The sequence below is a fragment of the Rhinopithecus roxellana genome, chromosome 14 (genome assembly GCF_007565055.1).
Source record: "Rhinopithecus roxellana isolate Shanxi Qingling chromosome 14, ASM756505v1, whole genome shotgun sequence".
NCBI lineage: Eukaryota > Metazoa > Chordata > Mammalia > Primates > Cercopithecidae > Rhinopithecus > Rhinopithecus roxellana.
The window spans coordinates 24,495,039-24,508,799 of NC_044562.1; the positions used below are offsets into that span (position 1 = coordinate 24,495,039).

The 13,761-nt window shown below is 40.7% G+C and overlaps 1 protein-coding gene and 1 long non-coding RNA gene across 6 annotated transcripts in view; one reads left to right on the top strand and one right to left on the bottom strand.

Moving 5' to 3' along the window:
• Window positions 1-13,761, top strand: part of DOCK10 (dedicator of cytokinesis 10) — a 280,307-nt gene that overhangs the window by 110,090 nt on the left and 156,456 nt on the right. The window lies entirely within an intron of this gene.
• LOC115893188 overlaps window positions 7,573-13,761 on the bottom strand; it is a 346,813-nt gene continuing 340,624 nt past the window's right edge. Inside the window, exon 7 of one of the 2 annotated variants that reach the window (XR_004053132.1) lies at window positions 7,573-8,340. This is a non-coding gene — a long non-coding RNA (uncharacterized LOC115893188). The remainder of the gene's footprint in view (window positions 8,341-13,761) is intronic. The other variant, XR_004053130.1, reaches the window with a different exon arrangement.

Here is a 13,761-nt window from a genome sequence, read left to right on the forward strand (position 1 = left end):
TTCCAATAATAGAAAGTACCCCAGGGCCCCCTCAAGTTGAAAGATCAGAAGCTTAGTGAGTCACTGGCCACTGGGGACTGGGAGGAGGCCCGGGACACAGCCTGGTTCCAGCTGGTACTCGTGTACCTGTCAATGTCCGGGTTTCTGACCACTGCCTTACCTGGACCCACAGAGCACTTCCTCCCTCAGCCATTTCTAACTGAAAGCTTCCAAGCAACTGAAACCAACCAATGGCAAAGACAGGACTCTATTAGCACAAAAGATGCAGTTCTTAAAAATCACCCTTAATCTTGGTTTGCCTTTCATAAGGAGATATTGACACTTGGGGGCAAAGAAAGGTAGGCTAGAACATCTTCATGGAGAGATCTGAGGTCTGAGATAGTCCCCTTTAGATGCACACTACCACATAGACAGCCTCTGAGGATAGTAGAGATAATGAATGAAAAGGAAATTCATGTTGGAAACAAACACGAAGTTCTGGATGGTGAGCACCCACATGTTCCAAACATAACATATTGTTACTTTGTGGTCTTAAAGATTTTTAAATTGTTATCTAACTATGCAAACAGAGATCTCAATGGGCAGTTAGTAAATTTTCCTGTCTCTTCCTAAAAGAAAGATAGTCTCAGACATCACAAACTTCAACATCTTAAAGCAAATGAAAAGGCAGCTGAAGGGTACCCCTGTGAAACAGCCGTTGTCCATGCAGACCTCTATCAGGGAGCATGGGTCTCAGTGCCCACACATTCCTCAAACAGCCTCAAACTTCCATTTTCTCTCTTACTTTGAGGGCAGGTCTGGCTTCAGGCTTTTAAAGGCATGTTTTTTTTTCACCTTCCTCCATGGATTCATGAAAAAGAAGGTATATGGAAGTTAATGATTTTCTGTTTCAAGTATGAAGAATCATGGAAGAAAGGAGACAGATTTGTAAATAGGAAGAAAGAAACTCTTCCAATGTTTTTCAAAATTTTAAACGGCTTCCACTTGAGTGCTGGCACATTTTGAGAGAGACTTATCTCGTGCAGAAATCTCATTTCCGTGGTTGGACCAGGCCACTGGAAGTTGAACTGCAAGCATAAAGTTAAACCACATTTTTTAAAATTCCACATCCTCATTTTCATTTTTCAGACTGAAGATTAACCTGATGAACAGTTTCTTTCTTTCTCTCTTTCTCTTTCTTTCTTTTCTTTTCTTTCTTTCTTTTTCTCTTTCTTTCTTTTTCTTTCTTTTTCTTTCTTTCTTTCTTTCTTTCTTTCTTTTTCTTTCTTTCTCTTTCTTTTCTTTTCTTTTCTTTCTTTCTTTCTTTCTTTCTTTCTTTTTCTTTCTTTCTCTTTCTTTTCTTTCTTTCTTTTCTTTCTTTCTTTCTTTCTTTCTTTCTTTCTTTCTTTCTTTCTTTCTTTCTTTCTTTCTTTCTTTCTTTCTTTCTTTCTTTCTTTCTTTCTTTCTTTCTTTCTTTTTCTTTCTTTTTCTTTCTTCTTTCTTTCTTTTTTTTTAACCAAGTGTCTCTCTGTCACCCAGGCTGGAGTGCAGTGCCACAGTCTTGGCTCACTGAAACCTCCACCTCCCAGATTCAGGTGATTCTCCTGCCTCATCCTCCCAAGTAGCTGGGATTACAGGTGCATGCCACCACACCCGGCTAATTTTTGTGATTTTAGTAGAGATGTGGTTTTGCCATGTTGGCCACACGGGTCTCCAACTCATGACCTCAAGTGATCTACCCATTTCAGCCTCCCAGAGTGTTGGGATTACAGGGGTGAGCCACCACGCCCAGCCTTGAACAGCTTCTTTATGTCAAACAACACCAAAAATCATGAATCCAGGAGCATCTTTTCTCCTAGTTATGTCCTTCAAAAATATGTCAAATGCTACTTCAAGGCCTCCTAGCTCAAAAAGAAAGTGGAGGATGCAGGTAGATGGACTGTAAAGTTTGCAGTGAGTTTGGATTGTTTTGGCATCTTTCCATGCTCATTTAAATTGAGGAATGTCTCTGATTACTCCTTGATCTTTACCATCCTTAGCAGTGTAATGGAGAATACAAGAATAACTCTTTATTTTTCCAATGTGAACATTCCAATAAATACACTGAACTATTTTATTCCATGGCTGCTTAAAACCCTTCTGTGGCTCCCCGACTGCCTTCAAAATGAAGTGCAATCACCTCGGCATGACCCAATGCCTGCTTCAAGATGTGGTCCTTGCCCATTTCTCAAAGCCATAGCCTACTCTCTCCTACCCCATCCCGGCCCATCATACACAGTCACCCTCATTCCCAACTGGGGTAAAAGACCAGCATAGTTCCAAACATACTATTCTATAACACACCCCAAACCATTTCCTTCCTTTATTCATTCAGCAAATACATGATGTATAATACTGAATACTGGGCATTATTCAATGAATGGAGACAGCAGTGATTAGACAGAAATCACCTGGGGTTCTAAGGGAGCTTACCTTTTGGTGGGTTTACTTATTGAAGGTTTACTTATTCCAAAGAAAAAGGTAAACCAATTAATTTGCCAGATAATTCAGATAGAGACCAGTTCTATGAGGAAAATAAAACCAGGCAGAATCTGATGATAGAATCTGAGTGGTGTAAGAACTGCGTTGGTCTAGGTGACCATGGACAAGCCTCTCTAAGAAGGCGACATTTAAGCTGAGTTCTGAGTTCTCAAGAAGGATCAGACATGCTGAGGAAGGCGTGTTTCAGCCTAAAGGGGTAGCTGGTGCAAAGACCCTGAAGAACTCCAAGACTGGAGATTGGTATGGCTGGACAGGATAAGGCATTTGCATCTTATTCTAACTACAGGCAAGGGCAAGTCACAGGAGTGTTTCAAGAAGGAAAACAAATGACTGAGTGTGGATTCCTAAATATTAAAAGTTCATCTGAGCTCTGTGTGGAAAACATAAAACAGGACCTGGAGGAAGTGGGGAGTGTGGTCCAAAGAATCGTTCACAATTAATCTCTGCCCAAGAGATTTTCAATGCCACGTAATCCTTACTATCAGCAAATGTCGCATCCTCCAAATGGCTAAATTTTAATTTGCATTAAGCAACTGACAAACAAAAGGATAGTATTAGATGTTATCTCTACATAAAATTGCCCATTTTTGAATAACATGTGGAGATTGTGCCTCATTTTTCCTGCTCTACAGAGTACGGCTTGGCAAACTTGGCACCAAGGTGGCCCTGGGGTGACCTGCTGCCTATTTTTTATGTCCCATGAGCTAAGAATGGTTTTAATGTTGTTAAAATAGCTTAAGGAAAAAAGATGATATTTCCAAACACATTAAAATTATCTGAAATTCAAATTCTGATATCTGTAAATAAAGTTTTATTGAACACGGACACCATTCCTTGACCTCTTGTCAGTGGCTGCTTTCATGATGCAAAGGCAGGGTTGCAACAGAGTTGCAGTAGTGGCAACAGAGACAAGATTTATTCTTCGATGCTTTACAGAAAAAGTTGGCTGACATACAGTACAACTGCATGCGTTTTTGGGTTTTATCCTCACGCTCTTTGTGGAATATAGGCGTGTCTGTAAACCTCTGTTGTTACCTGCTTCACCCACAGCCTGTGTCACATTTTAGGGATGTGGTGCACCAACAGGAAGTGTCCGTGCAGTCGGCAAGCGTATCATTTCCTCAGCTCTCCCTTGAGCAGTGGGTGAGGCTCCTCTGGGGTGTGTGGTGTCGATCTCCACTGAGCCAATGTGAAGTGGTCATAGAATGACCACTCCAATCCCAAGGCATCCTGGGATGGAAGCAGAGGGGCAGCTCCAAGCTTCCCACCCCCACCTCTAAACGTCTTTCATCCAGTTTCTGCCCTGCAGATTGGAGAATCCAGCTCACTCGTATGTTTCCACGTTACCAAGCACCCACACTTGCAGCACACATGATTCATTACTCGGTTTGTTTAATCAATATTTATTCAGCACCCACGAGCTGCTGAATATAGAACAGCACTTCCTAGACTAGTGAGACTGACAAGAAAAGCAAAAGTGCTGTGTTTAAGGAGCTCATGCCCTTTTATGGATGAAAAAGCAAGTTGACTTAGAATGCTTCTGGTTAAAAAATAACAAGAATCAGAGACTTCGTCTGGTATCTAGTACACTGGAAAGATTACTTTTCACCAAGGCAGTATTCTTACATTGTGACTGTACATATTAAAAGTTTTTCTCTATTCACTCTGCTGTCCCAACCGCCAAATACCCTCATTTGCCTGGACCACACCTCCCCTCCAAGAAGTGGCTTTGTAACTGGTCCTCCTGCTTTCTTCTTTGTTCTGCTTTGATTCGTTCACACACAGTACTCAATGGAAGCTGTTAGGAACACAAATTAGATAACGCCATGCCTCTGGCTAAAACTTCTCAGCGGCTTCTCATTGCCTTAAGAGTCAAATCCAGCTCCTCCCATAACCCCTGTCATCTGGTTCCCCATGATCTCTGAGTTCTCATCTAGCCCGCTTTCCTCAGTCACTGCACAGACATCAAGCATTCTTTCTGTTCCTCCAGCTTGCCAAGCTCATCCCCTCTTAGGGCCTTTACACTCTCTGTATAGCTGGTTTCTATTTTTCAGTCACAACTCAGTTTAAATGTCACCTCTACAAAGAAGCATCCCTGACTTCCGAGCTATGTTGCCCTCACAGCCAGTTACTTTATAACATTACCCCACCTGCTTCTCTTGCTAACACTTAACACCACTGGGAAATATCTTGGTTTGCTTTTTCACTCCTCTGTCACTTGTTTCTCGTTGTTAGACGGTAGCCTCTAGCAGGACAGAGACATCTTCTGTCTTGATTATTGAAAGATTTTCAGCAACTAAAGCAGAACTTGGCACAAAGCAGATGGAAAATAAATATTTATTTCATGAATTATCTTTCAGAAACATCTAGATTGCTATTTTATAACATAATGTTGATCCTTTGACTACCTTGAGGAACCAAAGGCTATTCTGAAACAAAATTCCTGAGAATAAAGAGGCTGAAGTAATTGACTTCGTTTGATGGTGAGGAAAATACTTCCCTCTATGGCACAACTCAACTCAACAGATCACCTTAAAAAACAGCACTAAGAACACGATTCCCTTTTAAAAGAGGCCCATTCCTTCTAATATAGTTCCTGGCTCCTAGCTGATATCTACAAAGCTTAGTTTTCTCCTTTTAACACTTTTTTTAAAGAGATGGAGTTTCGCTTTGTTACCCAGGCTGGAGTATAGTGGCAAGTCACTGCAGCCTCAAACTTGGCCTCTCAAAGTGCTAGGATTACAGGCATGAGCCACTGCACCCAGCCCTCTAACACTTTACTGTACTTCTTCACTTACTCATTCACTTTCTTTCTGTTACTAGGCAAGGGACAAATCAGTTCACATCTGTACTTCAAGTACCCAACACAATGTCTTGTTCATGGACATTCCATAGATTAACCAACATGGAATTAAAATAGTTTTCTTCCAGGCTAAGGGCCTGATACAGAAACACTTTCCTTTATTTTGGCACACCAGGTAGAAGCTAGTGCTCCTGGTATGTGGGTTCTGGGACTAAGCAGCATGAACTTCTGCACTACATGTGTCCTGATGATTCACTAAAATAAGCAGTATCAATGTATTTATTAAACCATTAATTGCAAAAACTTATACTGCTTCAATAATTGTACTTGCTACTTTTGTTCATCTTTCTTTTTCAAGCTGGTAGTAATCGAAACTTTAGAACAAAACAAAAAATAAAGAACTTAGTCACCAAAGTGTGTGACTCAGTAAAGTAGGCAAAGAAAGTAAGAAAAGAAAGCAAGTGCTAAGGAAAATGGTTTCAAGGACACACTGAATCATATTGTTAAATGATTCCGTTTAAAAAGAGGCTGATACAAAATAGCAGGAAAAAAGTTGAGAAAGTCAGAAATGAGTTTCTTCCTGAGCAAAAGATGTAGAAAGCCTGAGATGGGATCATTTCTGGGAAATACAAAACCATATTAAGAAAGTTCTGATGTCTGAAAGCTGGTGAGACTGTACACTGTGTAGGAAGACCGCCTATCAACTATACTTCAATATTGTCCACACCAGTAAAACTCTATTTCATCTTACTTTCACGGCCTACCTTTGGTGATCTAAGCTGTATATATCCAGGACACTAATATGAATAAGAAGCAGACCTTACACTTACTTAAACAGTCACACTTTCAACACTGGGCAGTGTGATTTTCAAAGTCAAAAGATTGTAGTCTATATCACATGACTACAATCACCGAAGAGTCTCATTATCTTCTCAAATTCCATCTTCATATTAGTAGGTCAGAATTGTGTCCCAGGGCACTCCAAGGCATTCTGCACTTTTCACTGGCTTACTATTAAAACTCAGAGAATCATGGATATCATGATATACCAATGGCTTGTTCTTTTAATAGTATGTCTTCAGCAATGAAAAGCAAAGCAGATGGTATATGGGGACTTCTAGACTCAACCACAAGGGTCATTCTAGGAGAGGAAGCAGAAAGACTTGAATATGTTTTAAATTGCAAATCAGTAAGGTCATGAGTTTTCTTTTTTTCTCTCTCTCTCTGAGACAAAGGTTAACATTTTATAAGAATCTCAACTTCTTTTAAATCTGTGGCTTTTGAGCCTGAAAAGCAGGCTTTTAAATGGCTCCTGGTGTTCATGTAAGAACACTGTAATTGCAATTTGAAAGTTAAGTAATAGTCTTTGTCGAATTAGATTCTTTCTATGTTATAATATTCCTCTCATTTACAAGCTAATGAAGTTAAGATTTGGAAAGACTATTGTTCAAGGAAATAGAGCAACTGGAAGGACAGAAATCTAACATAAGCACCTTGACTTTTACTATTAGTTTCTGTCTAAACAGCATGCTTTTGGCCAGATGCTTCTTAGAAAAAGAAGGCACACAAGTTGGGGGAAATATTAACTTCCTGAATCCCACAGTGAGTGATGCCATTAGAAAGTAAGAACTATACTGAAACAGTTCTAGTTGCTTATTTCATTTCAGTAAGAATGCATGTGGAGACTCTGGTCTGTGTTTGATTGTGCTAAGAATGTATGTCCACACAAGACATGGATACAAATGTTCATAGAAGCATTATTCATAATAGCCCCAAAATGAAAATAACCCAAATAATCCATCAACTGATAAATGGATAAACAGAATGTGGTATATCCATAAAATGGAATGTTATTATCATTCAGTCATAAAAAGGAATGAAATGTTGATACATGCTACAATTTAGATCAACCTTGAATACATTGTATTAAGTGAAAGAAGCCAGTCACAAAAGACCACATAATCCACACATATGAAATGTTCAAAGTAGGCAAATCCATAGAGACAGAAAGGAGATTAGTGGTTGCCGTGGGCTGGGGAGATGGGAAAATGAGAAGTGAATGCAAATGGATATGGGGTTTCTTTTGGGCATGATGAAAATGTTCTGTAATTAAATCATGGTAATGGTTGCACAATTCTGTGAATATACCAAAAACCACTTAATTCTATACTTTTAAAGGATAAATTTTATGACATATCAATTATATTTCAATTAGATGGTTTTTTTTTTTAAAGCCGTTCTATGTATTAGGGTAGAGGTGGTATATGTGATCACAGGAAGGATACAAAAGAATCTTGAAAACATATATCTGCATACAAGCACTTTATTCTTTAAAGGAATGAATGGAACATAGCAAAGGAGTAATAAGGAACATGGCAAAAGTTATTTTACAGTTGTTATATTTTACTCCCAAAGCAGACATAATGTGGCTTGCTTATAAACAATAAAACACACAGGTAAAATGACTGGCTGAATTCATTAGCAGCATAACTTTTGGACCTAAAGGTAAGCTGCAGACTTCATGTGTGCTACAGAGAGTAAATAATAGCATTTAGGGAAGAGAAATGTGTGTTGGATGAATTAGAAAGCTTTTCAAAAGGAACTGGCACCTATACAAAACCTGAGATTTTGAAAGATGAGGAAATAAAAAGACTTTTGGAGAGGCAGAGGAGCATAGGCAAAGGCACTGTGCAGGAATGAGGCTGGTCCTGAAGGACAAATGCAGGCAGCCAGGTGGGATGGAGCCGGTGAGAGTTGGCAGTGCTGGGCCGCTCTTCAGTCCATTTCTCTTCCCTAGACCATGTCTGCAGGCCTCGCAGCAGGCAGCCCTCTTCACTGGGCTTTCTTGGATGGTAAACTCAGACCATGGCCCTCAGAGTCTTTGCCAGGGGGAGGTCCTGGTGCAGTAGGTGTCTTTATATTGTTGGAGCAACTCGTTTCTATTAATGCTCACATTTTCCCATATGTAGAATGTTTGGTCCTTACCTCTTTAGAGGAGATGAAACACATTTTGGAGCCTGGAAAATAAGTCACAAAAAAGAAGTGAAATGACTAGTTTGTCAATCCAAGAGTAAAACACCTTGAACTTCTTCTTACAGACTTCTATCACTACTATATACCAAAATACTATGACACTGTGTCCTCTTGCGTAACTTGGCTGGAATGACGACTATCCAGTAATAGACAACTGTTCATTATTTGTGTATTTGCCATACAGTTTAACCCCAGCAAAACAAGAAAGGCCTTCCCTTTAAAGCACAAGTCGGGTACTAAAGTAATATTCTCATGTATTTAAACAACAAGTAAGATAAAATCACAATACTCTTCTGAATGTGGTAAAAGACATTTTTCAAGCAACTAATGCAATCTAAGGACATTCTCTAATAGAATAAAAGGCAATCTCAGTGTCTGAAAAATTTAGGTTAAAATCAGTTTTAAACACATGCTGAGGGTCATTAATCATGAAATTTTAGTTAATAATCCTTATTGTGAGGCTTATAACTCCCCAAGCTTAGGCTGATTGATTACTTTAAACACCATCATTTTGTCCTCCTTTTGGAACAGGTAGAAGCTACAATACTGTCAGAGGAAGCTTTTCTCAGCCCCAAGATAGGATAAGCAGCCCTTTTTTAGACTTTTCCAGTGACCTTTGGCCAACTGAGAGATGGTCCTGATGTACTTGGAATGAAGTCTTCTGTAGCCAGTGTAGCCAGCAGATTGGTGGCTGTTACAAAACCCCCAAGACCATACACTGCAGGCTACAAGGAACCAGAAAGCGACAAGGCTGCAAGGGAGGATGTCTGAATCTCATGGACCTGAAACTATAAACACAGGCCTGCATGCCTCATTTCAGGACAGTTTTTATTTCCAAATGCCTGATCTCTGGACAATAGATAGGCTCCTTATGAAATCCTACCGCCAAAGGAGAAGCTCAGCTGAGTTCCACTGCAGTTTCAGATCCGTTTTATGCTATTGAGCTACACTAATTGTTGACCAGAGTTTTATAAAAGAGAACAGGAAGTCTCTTGTGGTCAAGACAATTTGTAGTGGTCTGAAAGCATCTGATTCTCAGAAAAGAAAAAATTCTTTGTAACCATATTAAAATCCTTACCAAATACGATTGTTTATAGTTTTCTTCTTATTTGATCAATTCATTTTTGCTTCAGTGGAGACACATTAAAGAGATCTAAAATGAGAAGTGCCACAGTTTTTAAAGTGGAAACTTGTGGAGTCCTTGCACTTTTTTTTTTTAGATGGAGTTTCACTCTTGCTGCCCAGGCTGGAGTACAGTGGCGCCGGCTCGGCTCACCGCAACCTCTACCTCCTGGGTTCAAGCGATTCTCCTGCCTCAGCCTCTCGAGTAGCTGGGATTGCAGGCATGTGCCACCATGCGCAGCTAATTTTTTTTTAGTAGAGACGGGGTTTCTCCATGTTGGTCAGGCTGATCTCGAACTCCTGACCTCAGGTGATCCGCCTGCCTCAGCCTCGCAAAGTGCTGGGATTATAAGCATGAGCCACTGCGCCTGACTGTCCTTGCACTTTTTCAGACAACTACTCCAGTATTATTATAAAATACAACTAAAATCAATAGCACATTATGGGCATGCATTATACACGCATTCCCTTTCCTATACCTTGTGTAACCTGCACAAGACATTAGATGTGCAATAACTGCACATATTGTAAAATCATGTTTTAGATTTACCACATGGTTCCAAGAGCATGATTCAGCCCGTTGTCTTATTTAGTAAAAAGTCAACATCATTTTATAACAAGAGCTCTCTAGGCATTGTACACATGATTAAGCAATTTTTGTAACCCGACCTGAATGAATTCGCAGTCTCATAAATTGGATGTGAACATTCCCTTAGTATTTGGGGACCTATCTAACTATAGGACATTACTAATCTAGTAGCCATGTGATTACTGCTACGGGGAACCCAAGCCTACATTCCAGAAACTTACCAATAAAACAAACAAACATAAAGCTTCTTAAATCAGCTAAGTGTTCATGTTATTATTATTATTTATTGAAACAGAGTTTTGCTGTTGATGCCTTGGCTGTAGTGCACGATCTTGGCTCTTTGCTACCTCCGCCTCCCAGGTTCGAGTGATTCTCCTGACTCAGACTCCCAAGTAGCTGGGATTACAGGTGCCCGCCACCACACCCAGCTATTTTGTGTGTGTGTGTGTGTATATATATATATGTATGTGTATGTGTGTATAAATATATATATATTTATTTATTTATAATATATATTTATAGAGACGGTGTTTTGCCATGTTGGCCAGGCTGGTCTGGAACTCTTGACCTCAGTTGATCTGCCCACCTCAGCCTCTCAAAGGGCTGGGATGACAGGCATGAACCACTGTGCCTGGCCCACTGTATTTTATTATGTCACAGAGCAGTGATCATAGTGGGACAGTGAGTTTACTACATAGATGGAACAGGGAGTGGATTTGTCACATGCAAAGTATGATGAAGCCAATTCAGATCTTATTATTTACGTTTTACTTAATTATAAGCTTAATTTTGAGCCATGTAACTCTACTCTCCATCAGACAAAGTATTTTTTAAAAAGTCAAGAAAGCAATGGAGACTCTAGTGGAAAATGAAAAAGAGGACTATCTTGCATTTTTGTATAAAAAATTATTAATAATGGCCATAATATAGAATTTTTTTTGAATTAGAGAGAAAAATGTCTAATGTTCCCAGTATATTATAATATGTAATATTCCCTAGAAACCAAGCAAGTAACACCATGTATTTGTAAATTATCCATCCAAATAGGAAACAAAGGCATCTCAGATAATTTAAACTCAGCAATAATCCCCAAAGCTCAATTTAGGCATGGTTCTTAATATTCTACTCCAAAACTTCAATATAGTTTATTTACTGTTTATCTTCTAACAGAGTGAACAGCATAAAATAAGCAACTTGAAGAAAGGAACTCTAAAGGAATTAAAAATGTCAAATGTAGGCCAGGCGCAGTGGCTCATGCCTGTAATCCCAGCATTTTGGGAAGCTGAGACAGGCAGATCCCTTGAGTCCAGGAGCTGGAGACCATCCTGGGCAACATGGTGAGACCCCGTCTCTACAAACAAAAAACAAAAAAGTGAAAATTAGCCAGGCATAGTGGTGCGCACCTGTAGTCTCAGCTACTGGGGAGCGCGATCACTTGAGCCCCGGATGTCGAGGCTGCAGTGAGCTGTGATTGTACCACTGCACTGCAACCTGGCCAACAGAATGAGACCCTGTCTCAACAGCAACAAAAACAACAAAGTAAAATGTAAATGTAATTAATAAGATCCACATTGACTCTATCTTACTTTTCATGCAAAGCAACTGCTCCCTGTTCCATCTGTGGCACTATGCTTGCTCCTTGCACCTATACCTGGTTTGAACTGGTAGCCACAGCTCTTCCAAGCTCTGTTCATACAGCTGCAGTCAAATCCTGGAGCAAGTGCAGTGGCCCAGGGAGCTCAGTCCGCAGCTGTGCTTTAGGGCGAGCATTCGTTTTCACCAGTGATGTATCTAGATCCTAGTTTTCTCATTATTTTTCATCTTCTGATCTTGTTAAATCTACATGATGTTCTTCCTTTTTCATAGGATACAAACCCTGTGCTTCCCGACATGCATGTGCACATGCACACAAACTCACACCAACACATCACACCCGTTCACACGTGTACAGACACATGCACACTCCACACACACCACAACACTCACCACACACATTCACACCACACATACACACACCACACACACACTGACCCATCACCCCCATTCACATGTGTACACACATACACATGCAGACACACTCTACACAGATTCACATACCACACACCACACACATTCACACCACACATACACACCACACACTCATACCGCACATACACACCACACATACACACACTCACCACACTCTACAACACACTCTACACACATACCACAACACTCACCATACACATTCACACCACACATACACACTCATACTGACACATCACACCCATTCACACATGTACACACATACACATGCAGACATACTCCACATTCACATACCACACACTTTCACACCACAAATACACACACACCACACATACACACCACACACAGACACATCACACCCATTCTGTGTACAGACACACACATGCAGATACACTCCACACACATTCACATACCACACACCACACACATTCACACCACACATACAGACACACCACACACACTCATACCACACATACACACCACACATACACACACCACACTCTACAACACACTCAACACTCACCACACATTCACACCACACATACACACACACTGACATCACCCCATTCACATGTGTACACACATACACATGCAGACACACTACACAGATTCACATACCACACACCACACACATTCACACCACACAGACACACCACACACACTGACACATCATCCCCATTCACATGTGTACACACATACACATGCAGACACACTACACAGATTCACATACCACACACATTCACACCACACATACACACTCATACTGCACACACTGACATCACACCAATTCACATGTGTACACACATACACATGCAGACACACTCCACACACATTCACATACCACACACACCACACACATTCACATCACACATACAGACACACCACACACACACCACACATACACCACACACACTCTTGACATATCACACCCATTCACATGTGTACAGACACATATGCAGACACTCTACACACATTCACATACCACACACACCACACACATTCACACCACACATACACACTGACACATCGCACCCATTCACGTGTATACACACACGCATGCAGACACACTACACACACCTTCACATACCTCACACACCACACACATTCACACCACACATACACCACACACACACACAACACACACGCCCACACTCACACCACACATACACTCACACCACACACACACTACCACACTCACACCACACATACACATGCAAATACAACACACTCTCATGTATACACACTAACACACTCCACACATACTCATTGCACACACACACTACACCCAATTGCACATGCTCACAGACTCAAACCACACACATATACCGTATACACACCACATACACAAGTACACACACCACACATACACACACACACATACACACACACTCATACCACATACACATACACACTCACCACACACACTCACTACACAGTCTCACACTACACATGCACATACACCACACTGCACCACACACTCACCACACATGCTCACATAACACACACACCGCACAAACACACGCACTCAAATGCAGCACAGTCTCATGCACACACACTCCACGCACTCATTGCACCGACACACACACCCAATTGCACATGCTCACACACACACACCACACACACTCATATATGTTCCCACACACTCTCATCCTCTTATGGACCAAACATA